Source organism: Lepisosteus platostomus, chromosome 5, assembly GCF_059453375.1.
Source record: "Lepisosteus platostomus isolate fLepPlt1 chromosome 5, fLepPlt1.hap1, whole genome shotgun sequence".
Lineage (NCBI taxonomy): Eukaryota > Metazoa > Chordata > Actinopteri > Semionotiformes > Lepisosteidae > Lepisosteus > Lepisosteus platostomus.
In genome coordinates, this window is record NC_142615.1 from 7,622,261 (window position 1) to 7,643,253 (window position 20,993).

Below are 20,993 nucleotides of genomic sequence, written 5' to 3' on the forward strand. Positions count from 1 at the left end.
AAAGGACGCCTTTCGGCACATCAAGCTCTAAGCACACACCTGGAGGATGCGGGAATTGATCCTGCTATCTCCCACATGCAAAGCAAGCGCTGTACCATACAAGCCAACCCCCCTCGCTGGGACTTATGCCTCGGCGTCACCTAGTGCCGCTTGTTCCCCTCTTACCGGGCACAGTTCACTGCCCTTCGTCTGCAAGGCAGTCGTGTAATTGCAGCTTTCTTGACTTATTGATGAAGGTCTGACTGGACGAGCGAATGGCGCCTCTCCCCATCCTCAAGCTCGCTGACAGATTGAAATGGAAAGCGCTGCTGTGGCTCGTTGGTCTAGTGGTATGATTCTCGCTTAGGGTGCGAGAGGTCCCGGGTTCAACTCCCGGACGAGCCCTCGTGTGCTCTTTTCCTCCTCTTCCACAAGACTGGGAACTGATATCCACATCACTTCGCAGCGTCTGCTTATGGCAAACGATGGAATGTGACTAATGACTGAACGAGCCTGGTGAATTCTCATCACGTGGCACAATGAGAGCGTGCAGTCAGCTGTCCAAGGCGGCAACCTCATTGCTCGTTCAAAAGAACACGTACTGAAAACTCATCACCACTGTGTCGTAGATGAGCACCGCGATCGCTTGTTGTCATGCGTCCTTACTTGGGAAATGCAGAAGCAAAAACTGCCCTCTCTCAGCCACCGAAACGTGTGCGGCTCGCCTTGCGCTCTCTGCGCCTCACATATTTGTCGAGCTGTCTGCTCTTCTTTCTGTTGAAGTAATCAAGTTACGGGGCGTCCTGCAGCCTATGATGTTCTCACTGAGAGCTTTCAAGATTTGAAGGAAAACTACGAGCTTGATGGCTCAAGTCGAACGAATGTGATTGTTAAGCAATCGATGATCAAAAGCACGTCTTCTAACAATTCGTGAGAGTATTATCAGCACTGTTTTCACTCGGATATACTTTTCACTTGCTAAGCTGACAAATTGGACGAGAAAATGCCGGAGACGCACTCAGTGCAGACTGAGGTTGGGAAGGAGGTGTGGCCCTTCAACGCTTGACAACTGAAGGACATTCTCTCCGCAACGGAGGAGCACCTGTCAGAAGTCGCAGAAGCTAAACAAGAGCACCGGGCTTCCGGAGATCCAAACTCAGACCTGGAGGATGCGGGCATCGATCCCGCTACCTCTTGCATGCTAAGCGAGCGCTCTACCATTTGAGCTAATCCCCCTCGCTTCATGCGTCTCGGCATCATGTCTTACCGCCTCTGCCCCTCTTACCGGGCACCGCCCACTGCCCTTGGTCTGCAAGGCAGTCCTTTCAAGTGCGATGACGACGCTGAGACCTTCGTTGCCTATTGTACGAGCTGAACTTTTGTGCTCATCAATTCAACGCTCTTTCCATCAACTCATCTTGTCTTTTGACGCTTCGTGTTTTGCGCTCCTTTGACTATCGGCATATCGGGTGACTGCAAACACTGAAGTTCTTGCTTACGGAGTGTGGAACATTGTTTTCAAGTGATCGCTGTTCTGTCATGTTGACGCCGAGTGAATCTTTCTTTGGCAACATGGGCAGGCTGACAGCAGTGCGAGCGAAAGTAATGGCAAATTTCTTGACTTATTTCTGAATGTGAATGTTCTTTAGAAAAGGGATGCGGCGTTGCTTCTCGCCCGTGTAAAGGTCACGCATTCCAGACGTGGTTATGAGCGAACAGTTGCCGCAAGTGTTTGAAAAGAGCAAGAGAGGAAGCAGCCCTGCCCCGTGTGAGGATCAAACTCAGGCCCTTCAGATGACGAGACTGACGCACTACCAATTACGCCAACAAGCCCAGCTGCAGTACACACACCGGAAAGTTTGCCTCACATGGATTTCAGTCGCCCGTTCCCTAATCTTTAGACGCCCTCTGCTGAATGTTGCATTTGCCTTTTGATCTCACCGATACATTTTTGGTCTGTTTCTGTTGCGAGTCCGTCTTTCAGATCTCACCTAGCACAAGTCTCTGTGGCTGAAGTGGCCTCTCTGCTTCAGCATCGTGCCCTCACTCAGCCATTAAAAATGTCACTCGGACTTCTGACATGCTGACATGAAATGTCAAGAGAGAGGGGCGGAGTGACGCTTAAGCCAGAGAGAAGATGAAAAGGGGGCGTGGCTGCGAAACGCTGGACAGCTGCACGATGCTCTCCATGTAAGGCGAGACCACAGGCTAAAGGACACCTTTCGGCACATCAAGCTCTAAGCACACACCTGGAGGATGCGGGAATTGATCCTGCTATCTCCCACATGCAAAGCAAGCGCTGTACCATACAAGCCAACCCCCCTCGCTGGGACTTATGCCTCGGCGTCACCTAGTGCCGCTTGTTCCCCTCTTACCGGGCACAGTTCACTGCCCTTCGTCTGCAAGGCAGTCATGTAATTGCAGCTTTCTTGACTTATTGATGAAGGTCTGACTGGACGAGCGAATGGCGCCTCTCCCCATCCTCAAGCTCGCTGACAGACTGAAATGGAAAGTGCTGCTGTGGCTCGTTGGTCTAGTGGTATGATTCTCGCTTTGGGTGCGAGAGGTCCCGGGTTCAACTCCCGGACGAGCCCTCGTGTGCTCTTTTCCTCCTCTTCCACAAGACTGGGAACTGATATCCACATCACTTCGCAGCGTCTGCTTATGGCAAACGATGGAATGTGACTAATGACTGAACGAGCCTGGTGAATTCTCATCACGTGGCACAATGAGAGCGTGCAGTCAGCTGTCCAAGGCGGCAACCTCATTGCTCATTCAAAAGAACACGTACTGAAAACTCATCACCACTGTGTCGTAGATGAGCACCGCGATCGCTTGTTGTCATGCGTCCTTACTTGGGAAATGCAGAAGCAAAAACTGCCCTCTCTCAGCCACCGAAACGTGTGCGGCTCGCTGAACATCTTACAGTCTGGGTAATTGGAGACTGCACTGTTCTGCACTGCACTGTTCTGCTTCCTAAGGTCATATACGGGTTTTTCGCATGAAGCCGTATTGAACAGTATGTCTCGCATTGTGAACATGTGCACACAGCGGTCCCCCGGGTTCCAGTTAGTGCGTAATTACGCATCGATGAAAAACGAAATTAGCTCACTGAAAGTTTGATGTAGAGAATGTGGAAATTTCCACAAGTTGTGGTCTTTAAAATGCATTTGGTTTGAAGACGTTCTGTGCTTCCATTGTGAAGATATGGACAAAACAATATTTGAGCGTGGTAAAAAAAAGACATAAAAATGGCAAAGTGAAGGCTGAGAAAGCATTCATAATGCATTTTATACACAAAGCAAGTGTTTTTGTAACTCTAAGAGATTTCGCGAAAGCACTACAGGTGTGCCAAAATCATTTTTGAACTTCAAGCTAACTTTACCCCGGTCTTAGAGAAAGGACTGCCTTTCACTTCTCTGTGTTTTCTTTCACAGCGCTGTGCACTTTTTCATTGCTCTCGCTTTCAGAGCCTCTGCACAGCACACGACTCGACATCAGGAAGCACATTGAAGTGAAAGCAGAAAGCGCTGCGACATGCACTGTGCAGATCCCGCCACACTAAGAGGTGAGTGGGTCTGTTCAATCACAGCGCTAGGCGAATCCCCAAACAGTGTGCGTGGCAACAAAAAAAGCTGCTCTGTTTTGAACTGGGGACATTCCACATGTGAGGCTAACGTGATAACCACTACACTCTGGAAACGGTGGGAAATTGTGCCCAGTGGCCCAGTGCTGAGCTACGCCAATGCTATTCAGGGGCTATTCAGGGGCCAATGCTATTCGATGTGAATTGAATGCTATTCAACTCGCCAATGCTATTCAGGGGTGGAAAAGGGTGGAGCCGTGTGTGTCTTTTGTTCAAAGACACCCCCATCTCAGAGCCGGAAGTACAGGCCTTCCTCCCGCAGGTCCACAAAGATGTTATTTTTTAAGAAGATCCTGCGAAAGTCGGCCATCCGCCTCTCAGCCCTGCGGTAGGCCAGGCTGAGAGAGAAGCAGTCCTTCACCCTGGCAATGCACAGCCTGACAAGGTCTGGCTTCAGGCCATTGTACATCATGAGGTTCCTCCTCTCCCAGACAGCTGTCCTCGTTAGGCTGAGGAGGAGGTTCACTAAAATGGCGTTAACCCCCCTCTCAGACCCGCGGTACCCAAAGAGGAACAGCTCTTTCCAGGGCACCCCGTCAAGAACAGCTCCTCGAACAGAGCGAAACAGGCCATCCAGCAGATCCGTCAAGTACGCCCTGGCTCGAGCTGGGGGAAGATCTTACCCCAGAACACCTCTGAGACCGGCACGCTGAAGCGTTTCGCCACCATCAGCCTGTAGAACATGCTGGTGGTGAACCCCAGGAGGTCCACCCCACGGTCCCCCCACTTCACCCTCAGCTCCGGCCAGGCCGGGCCTGCTGCCCCGTCTTGTAGATGGAGCTTCTCCAGCCAACTGTCCGGGAGACCGAGTTTGAGCTGCTCGTAATCCTGACGGATCTTACTGACAGGCAGCTCGTCGTCGACCTCTCGCACAGCGTCGACAATAGCCTGGGTGGGCAGAAATCCGTCCTTTACTTCATAAAGAAGATCCTTGACCTTGGATATGCCAGCCTCGTAGAGCTGCCTGTTCCATCGAGACACCAGCAGGGGGTCGAGGAACAGAGGTTGTTCCAGAATCTGGGCCCGGGTCTCCGGCATGTAGGACACATGCTGGGACATGAACTACCCCCTCGCCAGCAGGACCTCCCTGTAAAAGGAGGGCAGATGTTTTATCAACCCCGGAGTCAGCCTCACCAGGAGAGTCTCCTGCCCCAAGCCCCCGCAAGTCTCGAGGTAGCTTCCCATACCAATCTTCCAAATGCTGACATTATCCAGGTCAAGGAACTTCTTCACTACTTTCAGCCTAAAGCTTTTCAGCTTCAGGCCTACATCACACAGCTTCAGCCCACCCCTGGAGATTTTCCCAATGAGGGTGTCATGAGTGACCCGCGGAGGCTTCCCCTCCCACACGAATCCCACCACCAGTTGCCTAATCTCATTCTGTACCCGTTCAGGAAGAGGCATCACAGAAAGTGGGTACCACAAGAGGGACAGGCACAGTGTGTTAACGAGCAGGACCCTTCCCTTTAGGGTCAGGGACCTGTGTCTCCACCGATTTAATTTGCCCTCATCTTAATGAGCTTCTCCTTCCACAGGAGAAGCCCAGTGGCCTGCTCATCAGCGTTAATGTAGATGCCAAGGACCTTCAGGTGACCCGTCTCAACCCTGAAAGGGTAACCGAAGAGCGGGGCAAGGTCTGCCCTCCCCACCGGCATGACCTCAGACTTCTCCAAGTTTACCTTGGCGCCCGAGGCAGCGCAGTAGGCCTGCACCACCTCTAAAATGGCCGAGATCTCCGCCACCTCTGCCAACGTCAGTCTGGTGTCGTCAGCATATTGGTAGATCAACGAGGTGGCGGTGCCCCCAGGCAAGGTCACTGGAAAGAAGCTCGTGAGGGAACCATTCACCTTGACACAGCTCACGATCCCCTTGTACACGAGCCTCACCCAGGAGATGAAGGCCTCGCCGAAGCCAAAGCTCTTCAAGACCTCAAACAGGAAGGAATGCTCCACCCTGTCGAAGGCCTTCTCCTGGTCCAGTTTCAGGACGTATCCACCCCTCGGCTGCTCCCGCATAAGGTCCACAACATCTCTGATGGAGCACACCGTGTCCGCGATGTCTCTCCACTTGACGCAGTAGGTCTGCGAAGGCGACAGGATCCTGGGCAGAACCTTCCCGAGCCTGAGGGAGAGAACACGAGTTAGTATCTTATAGTCTGTGTTCAACAGACTGATCGGGCGAAAGTTTTTCAAAAGGGAGGGATCCCCCTGCTTTTTGTAGACAAGAGAGATCACCCCCCTTCTCATAGATGGGGTCAGAGCGCCGGTCCTGGCAATCTCCTGGAACACCTCCAGAAGGAGGGGCCCCAGGGACTGCTGAAAGTGTCTGTAGAGCTTGGAGGAGAGCCCGTCCCACCCAAACAAACATTAGCTTTATTCATTTACAACCACACAAAACCAAACACAGGATCTACACACACATGAGGAGACTGACGGAACACGTACACATATTTAGGGTGGTAATTACCTAACAACACACTATACTTTTACAGGACTACACAGGGCACTAGAATTACTAGGACATTATTTACACAGGTAGGGTCAGCCGCTGGTCATCGTGCTGACCCTCAGACTCTCCCCGGCTACCACTCCCAGCATGCCCAGCGGTACTACGAGCGCCTAGGGGCGCTTCCTCCTCACCACCAGGCGAGGGCGTTACAATATGGACTCCCAGGGGGCTCCCATACTTCGGATTCTTGCGTTCTTATCAGAACATACTGATACGCAAACATATTCATTACCATATTTCAAAGCATTGGAATAATATGTCGTACAGCAACACAAAAACAGGAAGACAAGTATCACAGCTACTATAATCGGTGTTAGTAACTTAAAGAAAAACATTCCCCCTGGCCCAAACAGTGATTCTAACCAGGAGAGAAATGGGTGAAGCTGTAGAATGAGGCATTAAAGCACATACATAACAAGATGCATTAAATTTCTTTAACTTTACAGTATGATTTATAAGTTTATACCACAAATTACTCATATCCCCCTCATTATCAGTTTCATTCAGCCAGTTTGTATACAAAGAGGCTTCGCATTTAGATTCTTCCTCTTTCTGGGTGGTGACAGGCTTCCACATAAAAAGGAAAAAGGCTGGGCACATCAGTCCCAAGCATGTGATCCCCATCTATCCCTGTGGAGACATCACTCCTGCGCTTTGCTCAGTTCGTTTGTGACCCTTTTACAGTGGGAGGCATGAATTCAGGGCACCCTTTCCGTGACTTTCACAGCAGTCGCAGTGGTCAGCAGCCTTGGTACGGCCCCCTCCACCTGAGTGAACACCACTTCTTTTTCCTGAAGTCTTTCACCAGAAGAGTAATAACTCTTAGAAAAATCTACACATTGTTCCACTGCCTCAGCTGTGCCATTTTGCAGAACAATTGTAGCTGAAGTTGTAAAATTTCTCATTGGCCCGTTCCTGCAAAACATCTTATTATGAACAAACAAATCATAATAATAATGTGCATCTAGGGGAATCACTCCCAAGGGTAACCCCCCCTTAAAACTATATTGTTCTACCCATCAGGTTCTGCCACTAGATAAGAGAACCTTTCCCATGAAATCATTTTTTGACCTTCATGATCCCTTCAGGGCGTACAATTAGCACAGAAGCAGCAGCTTTAGTCCACATGTTTTTCCAGCAGGATATTAACAGTATGATTATAACGAATAATACCAGACACACAAATATGTATTGAACCAGAGACCCTCTCCAGGATCCTAGCACAGACTGTAGCCATGCACCAATGCCCCAATCATCTGGATTATAATTATGATATATATTTTTCTTCATCATAGATGTGCTTTGCTAAGTCATTAATTTGCTAATAATTGTCTAGAATACAAGTACTGTTTAGTCTTTGCTCACCTAAACAGCTGTCTATCACCCTAATAGAGAATGGCCTAAAACTGTGATTATAGCGAGGAGCATACAGTTATTTCCATTCTAATACATCTGAGTTACACTCAGACTAAAAGCAGGGCTATTTACCCATGCCAATTAACCTAAATAATCACCTCTACCAAAGGGGATTACTCCCATGAGCATCTTTTATAGCAATACAATCCCAACAGGAGCTCTGATTATTATTTGTGGCTGACTGAAAAAGTATTGATTCCATATCCCCATTTATTAAAGTAAAACTCCTTACACTTAACAGGTACACTGTCACCCCCCCTCAGGAAGCTCAACAAACACAGAAACAGTGACAATATAATAATGTTCACTCAGTCTCTGGTGCAGTGGTTCGGTGTCAGCGCAATGCGTAGATCCAGCGATCTCATCCTGTCACTCAGATGGCAGAGTCGGTAGTCAGTTGCACTTGATATGGTCCTTCCCAGCAGGGTTGCAACATCTGGCAGGGTATATCTTCCTCACCCACACCCACTCGCCAGGTATCAGGTCGTGTCTTCCCTCTACTGGAGGTCTCCAAGTGTCCAGCACCTGTTCACCAGCCCCGTGCACCTCTTCAATTAACAACCTACAATACTACAATAGAGAATTAGCAAATTCAACAATCCATTAGCCAAATTCATCCCTCTAGGAAGTTTCGTTGATTGGCCTGTGATGATATCAAACAGGCTCTATTACACAGTTCTGTTTGATCCAGCCCGCATCCCATGGTGTTCCTTCAGTCTGATGTCTAGTCAATCTTTTCTGTTCCTTCATTCCACTGTTCTAGCAGACTGAGGGTGATCTCAGTCCATCTCACCCCGAATAATCCAGCCACAGCCTGTCCCTTGATCATAATACATGCGGTAGGGCAGTGCCCACCAAGGGCTTATCTCCATCATCAAGTGTTTGGTAGACACAGGGGCAGTGACAGCAACCCACTGGGAAAACAGATTATAAGAGCCAAGGTTGTAAACATTTGGTACTGCATGAAAGGTTTCTCAGGAGCAGGCCTTTTGAGCTGTAGCACCTGCACCTGAACTGTAGTTGAGTTCCTTTGATAAGCATCACATTGAGATGCCACATAAGTGGCTACTGCTTCAAACACGGTCCCCACCCAGGTTTGGGTAACCAGCACACCATTTGACTCACACCCAGGTGTCCGACACAGTGCATTAGTCGAGCTACAAAGGGCATTAGGCTGTGAGGGCATGCAGAGCGTCCAGTGTGCTGGCAGCACCACACTCTTTTCTAACCATGTCCTTTTCTCTGCTTTAGAGGCCTTATCCTGAATATCCTGTAGCTGTCCCCTTTTCACCAACAGAGGTCTCACAGGGGTCTCAGACTCCTGTTCTACCAGGACTGTGCACCTGACAGCTACATCTGCAAAGTTGTTCCCTCGAGGTACTGGAAACATTTCTTTATTATGTGATTTATACTTTACCACAGCTACTTCAGTCAGTAGCTGCAAAGCTTCTAACAGTTCAGAGACAAACCCAGCATTCTTGATTGGAGTCCCTTCCATGTTGGGGAAATCCCTATTCCTTCACTGCCATCCAAAATTGTGGCATACACCAAATGTATATATACAGTCTATATAAATTGCTACAATTTTCCATTTAGCATATTTACAAGTTTCAATTAAATATTTTCATTCGGTCTGCTAGTTCTACACCAGATTATTCACAGTTTATACAGCCAGGCAGGTAGCCTGCACAACACATAAACACGGCCCCTTGGCCACCGCATCAAGGGGTCCTGAATAATAATAACCCACCAGACGATGCCTATCTCCAGGCTCCTGCACCAGCACAACGGCTCACAACCCATTTCTTTCACTTACAGACAGATTACATGCAGATGATCAGTCTGAGGGAATACAGTCCAGGGCCAGTGTCTGCAAGAAAGCTTGTTTCAAAACATCAAAAACAGTTTGTGCTGCAGGGGTCAAGGCAATTTTGTCTTTAGACTGCACTACCCCCCTTAAACCAATACGTCACTGGACAAGCTCGTTCTGAGAAGGCATTCACCCTGGCTTTATCATGTAGTTGGTTTTATACTCCTTTTTTTCCTCTTTAGATCCAATACTTGGAGTAGCCCGGCCTTATGGATTCCGTAATTAGGTAAAACAATCACAATATCACATAACTCTATTGAGTTAGTTTACATAAATGCTATTTCATGCAGTAATTCCTTATAAAATGCTGCGGTCTGGGCCTAAAATAGGTCTGGGGTGTCCCCCACCCACATCAGTAGTTGAAACTGTACATCTTTTCCCAAGCAGACTGTGACAGCTTATATTTGCTTTAAACACAACCCTTGCACCCCTTCTCCTGTAGCCTCCTGTTACCCGTTAGAAAACTTTATATCACATCTTTATGCTGTTTTAGTCTAAAAACAGGACAGCTGTGCTCCTGTGTCCCCCAGTTACTGCACACTGTAAGATTATTTCACTTTTATTTAAATCCTGAGATAAATTTAGGAAGGCTACAGAGGGGTTTACTAGATTAAAACTGTTAGTTCACGCACGGCTCTCGTTTCAGCTTCTGACATGTTCTTTAATTGTGAAATCAAGCCTCTTTCTTACAATTTCTCCAAAAAACACCTTTTTTTTAGTAACTGTACACCAGCTTATTAGTAGTTTTGTCTTTGGGGTTTTATATCTCGGTATAACATTAAAGTCGCACAATAATTTCAACAAAGTGGCGGCTCCCTTTTCTCCTCCTTGGGAGTCTTTTTACCCCATTTGCAGCGCTCGCACTTCTGCATGCATGCTTCACGAGTTATTAAATCAAATCTGTCTCCGCTGTCCGTAATATCAGGAAAGCATAGTTGTACATTCTTGGCAACATCAGGTTTTATCATCAGCAACATCAACCCACTCAAGTAAATTTGTTTTATTACTGTGGAAGTATCTTCATTCACTTCCTTCTCATCGGCTAACCCCGAGTATAATATCCATAAAGCTATAAACCTTTCTGTAAAATCTGAAACATCCTCACTTCCTTCTGCTGACATGCTGTCTAATCAGTTTTCGGTGGGTAATGCTCTTTCAAAAATCTCCACACTAATTCCCACCCTTCTCCTAGATTCTCTCTTAAGGCGTTCTATTTCTTCTTTTGCTGTTTCTTTTTCTGCATATATAACTTCGTTTCGTTCAGCCATTGCTTTTAGCTTTTCCATCAGAGATTTTTGTGTCTCATCTATGATATTCTGTTGAATTCTCAAATATTCCTCTAAATATTGTTTATTTTTATCCAAATGTTCATGCACTTTTCTACATTCCTGTTCAGCCTAAATTCCGTCCGACATATTTCTTTGTTTCACTTTGGATTAATCAAACTTTTTTTTTTCTTCACACCAAACCATTTTCACTTCTCCCACGCGCCCCGCGGAACCCCCCAGTCGAGACAAACTGACGAACTATCACAATTCAGGATCACGGACCAGGTTCCAAATCCTGGCTTTAAACACACAGTTGAATCGAGTTACCATTTTCGGCTCTTCTGCGAGTACAGTTCTAGTTACTACCTTCAGCCATACTGCAGTCGTGTACCAGGATGCAACACCTGGATTGTTTCGCACGGGCAGGGCGAGACGCTATTCCTTCAGCAATCCCTTTTTTCTACCCCACCTTCACAAAACAGGCATCTAAAAACACATACACCATTAACTCATTTTTCTGTTGTACTTGCTTCAGCACCACAGCAACATGGAGAGGACAAGGGACTTTTTAGAAAAGAGGAGTCCTTACCTCTTTTTAGAAGCGGTCGCCTAACTTTTCCTCTCCATGTCCGTGTGGTTTAATTTAGATGGATACTTCTTCATCATTTGGGTTACATATCCGCCAATCTGCCTCCTCCTTTTTAGAGGACGTTGTAAACCTTTAGGAACAATATAATCTAGCAACAAGGTTATGTCACTGTAATTAGGCTTAAGACAATCAAGATCAAGGCTTGCCTTTCTTCGAAATTCTTTACGGTCATCAGGCAATTTAGGAAAAGACTTAACTAATGCAAATAATTCACTAGGAGACCAATGTCAATGTACATATGCTGGAGTTCCTTCTGGACCTGTTAAAGTGCACATTGGCATTTCACGAACAAGTGAAAAGGCTTTGGCTCCGGACCGCTTTCTAGTTTTGGTGGAGACTTTTTCTTTTTAGAAGGCATGGTCATGACTTTAGCTGCAGCTTGCTGTTCTTTAGTTTCAAGACTAGTCTTTTTTGAAGCTTCCCATTATTTCTGTGATTTCTCTTTCCATTACATAAGCTTTCCAATTCACTTTCTTTCCGTTCTTCTCCTTCTCTTCTTAGTTTCCCCTTCTTCAGAAAACTTATTTTTCCTAATTCAACTTTCCTCTGTCCATTCTGATTCACTTACAAAGATCCTTCATAGTTATGGGCCCCTAATTATCATATATAAATTATGTGCAAGTTCCCTTACACCTATTACCCTAGCTTTACAGTTCATGAACATAAAACATTTTTTTTACTCTAACCCAGGCTATACTTGTTTCTCTGAATTTGTCGTACATGTACTTTTGCTGGACTGCTCGGTCCCATTTTCATCTTTGAATTTTAATTTCCCATTTTTACCAATCGGTGCCTTACTTAGAACCTTATCACATCAACTACTCCGCAGAGCAAAAACCACACGTCTGTGTTAAGATAAGTTCTTTATATGAGTCCCAGACTCATCAAACCCACGTGAGAACACCCCTGTGGCTCGCTTCTCAAACTATTAATTTTTAAGGATCACTTACTGGCGTCAGACAGCTGCCAATTCTCCAGACGCGTCTCTGGAAGGATAAACAATTTATCCTCTGAGGTTCGTCCAATTTTGCTAAAATTGTCAGGGTCCAGATGGAGTTTCAGCAGCCGTTCGCGTTCAGGTTTCTGATCCCGGACGAGCCCCCAAATTGTCATGGAACTATCAAGGAAGCCACAAGAGAGAGTTCTCACCTGAGAAAGGTCTTTATTTCAATATTGCAAGCCCTGCTGCCACTTCGCAAAGTGCAACCAGAGACTCAATTTGTTACAAGCAGTACAGGGTTTTTAAAAGATGTTGCGCTGTAAAAAAGCTCAGCGCTTTGTCCTTTCTAAAAGTTCCCCTTTCCCTAAGAGAAAACTGATTACATCAAAAAGCGAGAGAAGAAGCACTAGATTTGTTATTCAAAGCTAATCAGTTACTTTCAGCTAATTCTAACGACCCAGAAAGCATATATTGTTTTGGTACATTGTCTTCTAAAGTAACCTAAACAGTGTACTTTGTTGATACACTGTTTTCTAAAATTCTGCACGTACTGTAGCACAGCATTTACATCCTTGAAATATATTATCTTTGTAGATTAAGCTGACCCAGGGACGCCAAATAATGTAGGGAAAACCGGTCCAGGGACGCCAAATATGTAATCATAGTGGGTCTCTGAAGGCACCAGTTCTGTAGGGTTTGGGCATTTACTGAGACAATTATTAATTGTAGCAGTAAATCACAAAGTTGATTCTTTTGATGGCTTTAGAATCCAACCATGCGACATAACTCAAACAACGCACACACACAGGTACTAACACACGAGGATACATTTATTAATACATAGAATATGCATGTAAACCTAACAGATCTTATCGAGAGGGTTATCAGAATACAAAAGGTATATATTCAATCAGTTACAAAGTGTTACACATATCAAGAGGACATACATTCAGTATATCATTCATTAAGACCGTTTCGTAAAGTGAACTTGGTTACAACTTCTACATTAGATACTCAAACAAGTACATAACTCTTAGGAATTAAATTGATATCAACTGGTTTGGATAACAATTGAATTCTCGAGCTGTAATGCATTGAAGTTGAATACTCATCCAATCTTTGGGGATTCAGATCTCCTGCGGGCACAAAGAAACAGTTGCAGGCTGTTGCTGTCCAATCCGCGCTCTCTGGCTCCGTGCCAGGCTGTGCTGTGCGGCTTGCGACGGTGCGCTGCTGATGCTCACTGTTGGCTTAACTAGCAAAGTTTGTGCACAGGAGAAAAGATGACTGTGGGTCCCAGCAAGTCAGGAAGAGGACTGGTTCGTTCCTGATGAAGAGCTAGTTCTGAATAGTGATTCAGCTGTCCACAGTTCCGACCTGTTCACGAGGCCTGCTGCTGGTTACTCTCTGGCAACTTCCACTCTAGACTCTTAGAACAAAGGAAAGTTCTGGCACTCGGACACACTGGCCGTTCCGTGGTTGTCCGGGCTGAGTCTCAGGATGGTCAGGAGGCGCGCTGTGAGAATGTCCTGCCCTTGGGATTCTCCTTTGAATTCCCTTTAGAATTGTTGAATCTTGTCTGAATCTGAATCTGAATCTCAATCTCCCAGGCTCTCTGTGTTGCCTGTTTTACCTGGAGGAACTTCAGCTCATTGATTGGCTGAAAGTTCCATGGGCATCAGAGTCCCACGTGGGTTACTCGGCCCTACCAGTCCCTGATTGGTTGATCAAGGTGAGATATGAGTCACTTAGTCCTGACACTTAGTAATGCAGTCCAGATGTCCAACTGGCACTCCCTAAACAGATAGGCGCCAATGGATGACCATTGATCATGATAGCCAGGCTTAGCTAAGTGCATCCCCCTGTGGGAGCTGTCCTTATCAAAAGAAAACATCTTGCATGAATAGTTTCTCTGTGGCTGCACCACAGAGATGAACAGAGAAATGGGGCCTCATTTGGGAAGCTCAGAAACACTTAATTCTGCCTTATTATTTAAGCCTCACCGCTACATCTTAAAGCACCAATATATTTCTTGCAAAGCTCTCTACATTTTAAGAATCAATTTACTTATTAGATTTCCACTTCAAGACTTGTTCGGCTGGCGTTCTGGGAGTCGCGTTTATCAGAATTGTATTGAAATCGTTTCCCACAGAGCTCAGATGTCAAAGCACAGCAGCAGCTCTCCACAGCGATCCTCTATAGCGCCCTTTCTCCCGCAGCTCCGTCCTCATTGGAAGGAAGCAAGAGTGAAAGGCTGAAGTGAAATTGAGCGGGGACGAAGGCAGTGAAGAGAGAGAACGTGGGAAGAAGAGAAAAACGCAGGGGAAAAAAAGCAGCGTCGTAAAAGAGGTGACAGAGCTGTCCTCTCTATAAGTGGGGTGCCAGCGAGCTTTGCTCTAGCTTACGGCCACACCCCCTTGAGCATGCCTGATCTTGAAAGCTGAACAGGGATGGGCCTGGTTAGTACTTGGATGGGAGACAGCCTGGGAATACCAGGTGCTTTTAAGCGCAGGAGGTGCCCTATCCCCGCTCGCTCGCTCATTCCCCTGTTCACAAGTGCAGTGCGGCTTGTCCGTCTGTTTATTTGTCAGCTCTGGCGAGACACGGGTGCTTGTGTATTAGCGTGAGCGTTTTTTTTATTCTGATCATGAACAGTTTTACAAGTCCGCAAAGGATCGAGGAAAGGTTTATCGCCAGCTGAAAAGAGACACAGCGCTTCGGCTGTGGAGACTTGCTCGGCTGGCGTTCGGGGAGTCGCGTTTTTCAGAATTGTATTGAGATCGTTTTCCACAGAGCTCAGATGTCAAAGCACCGCAGCAGCTCTCCACAGCGATCCTCTATAGCGCCCTTTCTCCCGCAGCTCCGTCCTCATTGGAAGGAAGCAAGAGTGAAAGGTTGAAGTGAAATAGAGCGGGGACGAAGGCAGTGAAGAGAGAGAACGTGGGAAGAAGAGAAAAACGCAAGGGAAAAAAGCAGCGTTGTAAAAGAGGTGATGGAGCTGTCCTCTCTATAAGAAGGGTGCCAGCGATCCTTGCTCTTGCTTACGGCCACACCCCCTTGAGCATGCCTGATCTCGGAAGATAAACAGAGATGGGCCTGGTTAGTACTTGGATGGGAGACCGCCTGGGAATACCAGGTGCTGTAAGCTTTTAAGCGCAGGAGCTTGTAAAACTGATCATGAACAGTTTTACAAGTCCGCAAAGGATCGAGGAAAGGTTTATCGCCAGCTGAAAAGAGACACAGCGCTTCGGCTGTGGAGACTTGTTCGGCTGGCGTTCGGGGAGTCGCGTTTTTCAGAATTGTATTGAGATCGTTTTCCACAGAGCTCAGATGTCAAAGCACAGCAGCAGCTCTCAAAAAAGCAGCGTCGTAAAAGAGGTGACGGAGCTGTTCTCTCTATAAGAAGGAGAAGAAGAAGAGGAACAGAGGATTTGTTTGTCTTAAGTTAGACTTTGTTTTTTTGTGTTTTTTTGGTGTTTTTGGTTGATTTTTGAAGCCCTCCCCTTCAGCCTAGCTCTGTTTGGGGAGGGAAGAGACTTTTGGGTTTTTTTTGTTGCTTTTTTGTTGCTTTCTGAGTCCTGTTTGTGTTTTAATGGAAGGAAAAAACATGGAGGCAGAGAATGTTATTGTAGTGTAGGTAAGAGAAAGATGAGGAATTTGGACCGACCCCCCTGGCGGGTTTTTGCAAGGGCGCATACTGTTGTGGTGGATGTGAGCGGCGTGGAGAAACCGTCTGCGGGTGCTATTATCACAGCTGTGTACGGCGTCTGTGGGGAGGGCTCTCTTTTTGCCTGCCGCCCCCAGACGCCAAAAGAGTTTGAACTGACTCTGGACTCAAAAGAACATGCGGACGCGGTGGCTGTGGGGCTGGATGTGCAGGGCACACCCTGCTACTGCCGCTGGCTGGAGCGGAAGGAGGTAGTGGTGTCCTTCCTCCACCTCCCGGCATATATCTCAGATTAGACTATCAAGGAGAAGCTGAGTAGCTGGGGGGTGAGAGTCATTTCGGACATCAGGATGCGCCACTACCCCGGGACCACCATTGCTGATGGCACGAGGTTTGTTCGGATTCGCTTTCCCGATCATGTAGCCTCGTTGCCATACAGCACCCGCTTCGCCACGGCAGAGGGGGGGCAGTACTTCAGGGTCCTCCACGACCAGCAACAAAGGGTGTGTCATGTCTGCCTGGACTTGGGGCACATCGCCAAGGACTGCCCTGAGTTCCTCTTCTATGAGTGCAGACAGCCCGGCCATCGCGCCAGGAAATGCACCGCTGCCAAGTGCCCGGACTGCCTCCATGCGCTCATGAGCTGCAACTGCGAGCCAGAGCCGGAAGATCCAGCCGCCGCAGGAGCAGCTGCCCGCAACGCTGAGGGGGTTGAAGATGGACTACGAGTGGCCACTGCAGCTGAGCATGGAGAGTTGCTAGCAGCGGCGCCCCAGGACCCCAGTGAGCCAGCAACGCCCCAGCCGGTGATGGGAGAGAGGCAGAGGAGGCCCCTCCAATCCTGGGTACAGCGCAGCAGAAAGGAGCCGGGGACCAGCCAGCATCTCCACCAGCAGAGGCGCCCCGTTGCCCTAACAATCCTGCTGCATCCCACTCTGTGCCGCAAGAGAAGCAGAGGGAGGTTGCTCCACAACATGCGGCGGTGCAGCGTGGTGCAGCTGAGATCCTACGGGCACCACCACCACCAGAGGCTGCCCCTCAGCGTACCAGTGGGCTTTTGACACCCAAGCCTGTGCAGGGAGAGAGGCAGAGGGAGGAGGCGACGGCACCAGCACCACCACCACCATCACCGTCAGCGGTTCCCCAGCTGTGGGCAAGCCGGGGTACAACCGCCTGGGCCCTCGAAGGCTGGAATCCAGTGGCACCACGTCAGGCCTCAGCCCAACCTGAAGCCCAGTTCAAGAGTTGTCCGCAGACCCATCCCTGATGTCTCTGCGGTGGCGGAGACAGGAGGTGGGGAGGAAGCGGCAAGTGTTGGCAATGAGAATGTGGCAGAAAGGGCGGGGGAACTGTCGCGCGGGCCGGAGAATTAATTTCACTCTTATGGCCATATGCGTGATGGCAACTTTCGCCTCTTTAAACGCCAACGGGCTGAGGGACTGAGCAAAGCTGGGGGCAGTGTTAGCTCTGCTGGGGCGGACGGATGTTGTCTGCCTCCAGGAGACCTTCTGGGACGAGGAGTGTGTCCGGAAGGTGCGAGCACAGTGGGACGGGGAGCTGTTTTACAGCAACACCTCCAGCCTGTGCAGGAGGGGGGTGGCTGTGCTGGTGAGGAGGGGAGTGTACGAGAGCGTAAGGCTCCTGCACCGCGACACGTAGGGCCAGCTCCTGCAGGTCTGTCTTGGGTTTCCTGGACAGTCCGTGCTGCTGAGCAACATCTACGCCCCCAATGGGGAAGCTGAGCGGCTCGCCTTCTTCAAGCAGCTGGAGGCGAGCTGCTTTCAGCAGCCAGGGCTGGTCGTCGGAGATTTTAACTGTGCACTGAGTGCGCTCGATGTCGCGGTTGGGATGACCTTTAAGAGCAGTGCTGCTCGCAGCTTCCTGGAGCGCAGTGCGGAAGCTCACTGGTTCGTGGATGCGTGGCGTCAGGCTTAGTGTGCGCGGAGGGACTTTTCTCGGCGGCAGGTCGTCGAAGGTGTCTTGAGACAGAGCCGGATCAACCTGTTGCAGGGGCACATGAGTCTCTTCCCGTGCCTGAGCCAGATGCGCTATGTGTTCATGACCCTGAGCGACCATGCTGTGCTTCACTTTTCTCTAGCAGGGGCACAGGAGGACCGGTGCCCCGGCCTCTGGTGCTTTAATAAGGCGCTCCTGGGGAGGCTTCATTCTGTCAGGGCATAGAAGACCTTATCCGGCAGCAGCTGCAGTGTCCCCTGTATAGGTCAGAAAAGCTGGTCTGGTGGGATAATCTCAAGTACGCCATCAAAGAGTTCAGTATCTAGTATGGCCTGTCCCGGGGGCGGGAGAAGGCCAGGCGGGAGAGACAGCTTCGGGCTCGGATCACCTCAGAGCTCGGGCTCCTGGCAGATCACGGCGGGGGCTGCGAGCTCTTGCTGGAGCTGAGGGGTGAGCTACAAGCCCTGGAGGAGGAGAAGTGGAGAGGAGCCAGGGTGCGCAGCAGAGCCCAGTATCTTGCCAAGGGCGATAAGAGCACGATGTTCTTTTTCGGCCTGGAGCAGGAGAGGCAGCGCAGCTCCTTCATCGAGGAGCTGGTGGGAGAGGACGGTGTGCGGCTCTCTGCCCCCGAGGCCGTTAGGAATGAGGTGTTTTCTTTTTATAGCGCCTTGTTCTGGCCGAAGTGGTGGATGAGCAGCAGACCTGGGCCATGCTGGCTTGGGTGAGTACCCGCCTGTCACAGAGCGATCGTGAGCTCTGTGACAGTGCGCTGAGCTTGGAGGAAGTGCTTGAAGCACTTCGGGGCTCGTCTCCTAACAAGAGCCCTGGGTGGGACGGGCTCTCCTCCAAGCTCTACAGACACTTTCAGCAGTCCCTGGGGCCCCTCCTTCTGGAGGTGTTCCAGGAGATTGCCAGGACCGGCGCTCTGACCCCATCTATGAGAAGGGGGGTGATCTCTCTTGTCTACAAAAAGCAGGGGGATCCCTCCCTTTTGAAAAACTTTCGCCCGATCAGTCTGTTGAACACAGACTATAAGATACTAACTCGTGTTCTCTCCCTCAGGCTCGGGAAGGTTCTGCCCAGGATCCTGTCGCCTTCGCAGACCTACTGCGTCAAGTGGAGAGACATCGCGGACACGGTGTGCTCCATCAGAGATGTTGTGGACCTTATGCGGGAGCAGCCGAGGGGTGGATACGTCCTGAAACTGGACCAGGAGAAGGCCTTCGACAGGGTGGAGCATTCCTTCCTGTTTGAGGTCTTGAAGAGCTTTGGCTTCGGCGAGGCCTTCATCTCCTGGGTGAGGCTCGTGTACAAGGGGATCGTGAGCTGTGTCAAGGTGAATGGTTCCCTCACGAGCTTCTTTCCAGTGACCTTGCCTGGGGGCACCGCCACCTCGTTGATCTACCAATATGCTGACGACACCAGACTGACGTTGGCAGAGGTGGCGGAGATCTCGGCCATTTTAGAGGTGGTGCAGGCCTACTGCGCTGCCTCGGGCGCCAAGGTAAACTTGGAGAAGTCTGAGGTCATGCCGGTGGGGAGGGCAGACCTTGCCCCGCTCTTCGGTTACCCTTTCAGGGTTGAGACGGGTCACCTGAAGGTCCTTGGCATCTACATTAACGCTGATGAGCAGGCCACTGGGCTTCTCCTGTGGAAGGAGAAGCTCATTAAGATGAGGGCAAATTAAATCGGTGGAGACACAGGTCCCTGACCCTAAAGGGAAGGGTCCTGCTCGTTAACACACTGTGCCTGTCCCTCTTGTGGTACCCACTGTCTGTGATGCCTCTTCCTGAACGGGTAGAGAATGAGATTAGGCAACTGGTGGTGGGATTCGTGTGGGAGGGGAAGCCTCCGCGGGTCACTCATGACACCCTCATTGGGAAAATCTCCAGGGGTGGGCTGAAGCTGTGTGATGTAGGCCTGAAGCTGAAAAGCTTTAGGCTGAAAGTAGTGAAGAAGTTCCTTGACCTGGATAATGTCAGCATTTGGAAGATTGGTATGGGAAGCTACCTCGAGACTTGCGGGGGCTTGGGGCAGGAGACTCTCCTGGTGAGGCTGACTCCGGGGTTGATAAAACATCTGCCCTCCTTTTACAGGGAGGTCCTGCTGGCGAGGGGGTAGTTCATGTCCAAGCATGTCTCCTACACGCCGGAGACCCGGGCCCAGATTCTGAAACAGCCTCTGTTCCTCGACCCCCTGCTGGTGTCTCGATGGAACAGGCAGCTCTACGAGGCTGGCATATCCAAGGTCAAGGATCTTCTTTATGAAGTAAAGGACGGATTTCTGCCCACCCAGGCTATTGTCGACGCTGTGCGAGAGGTCGACGACGAGCTGCCTGTCAGTAAGATCCGTCAGGATTACGAGCAGCTCAAACTCGGTCTCCCGGACAGTTGGCTGGAGAAGCTCCATCTACAAGACGGGGCAGCAGGCCCAGCCTGACCGGAGCTGAGGGTGAAGTGGGGGGACCGTGGGGTGGACCTCCTGGGGTTCACCACCAGCATGTTCTACAGGCTGATGGTGGCGAAACGCTTCAGAGTGCCGGTCTCAGAGGTGTTCTGGGGTAAGATCTTCCCCCAGCTCGAGCCAGGGCATACTTGACGGATCTGCTGGATGGCCTGTTTCGCTCTGTTCGAGGAGCTGTTCTTGACGGGGTGCCCTGGAAAGAGCTGTTCCTCTTTGGGTACCGCGGGTCTGAGAGGGGGGTTAACGCCATTTTAGTGAACCTCCTCCTCAGCCTAACGAGGACAGCTGTCTGGGAGAGGAGGAACCTCATGATGTACAATGGCCTGAAGCCAGACCTTGTCAGGCTGTGCATTGCCAGGGTGAAGGACTGCTTCTCTCTCAGCCTGGCCTACTGCAGGGCTGAGAGGCGGATGGCCGACTTTCGCAGAATCTTCTTAAAAAATAACATCTTTGTGGACCTGCGGGAGGAAGGCCTGTACTTCCGGCTCTGAGATGGGGGTGTCTTTGAACAAAAGACACACACGGCTCCACCCTTTTCCACCCCTGAATAGCATTGGCGAGTTGAATAGCATTCAATTCACATCGAATAGCATTGGCCCCTGAATAGCCCCTGAATAGCATTTGCGTAGCT

The 20,993-nt window shown here is 49.5% G+C and overlaps 2 non-coding genes and 1 pseudogene across 2 annotated transcripts; all 3 read left to right on the forward strand.

Annotated features, from left to right (window-relative positions):
• Positions 1-312: 312 nt before the first annotated feature.
• On the forward strand, positions 313-384 carry trnap-agg (transfer RNA proline (anticodon AGG)). The gene has a single exon. It is a non-coding gene; the product is annotated as a tRNA-Pro (tRNA).
• A 2,117-nt stretch (positions 385-2,501) lies between these two features.
• On the forward strand, positions 2,502-2,573 carry trnap-ugg (transfer RNA proline (anticodon UGG)). Its single transcript has one exon. It is a non-coding gene; the product is annotated as a tRNA-Pro (tRNA).
• Positions 2,574-15,315: 12,742 nt separating this feature from the next.
• Positions 15,316-15,424, forward strand: LOC148662925 (5S ribosomal RNA; annotated as a pseudogene).
• Positions 15,425-20,993: the final 5,569 nt, after the last annotated feature.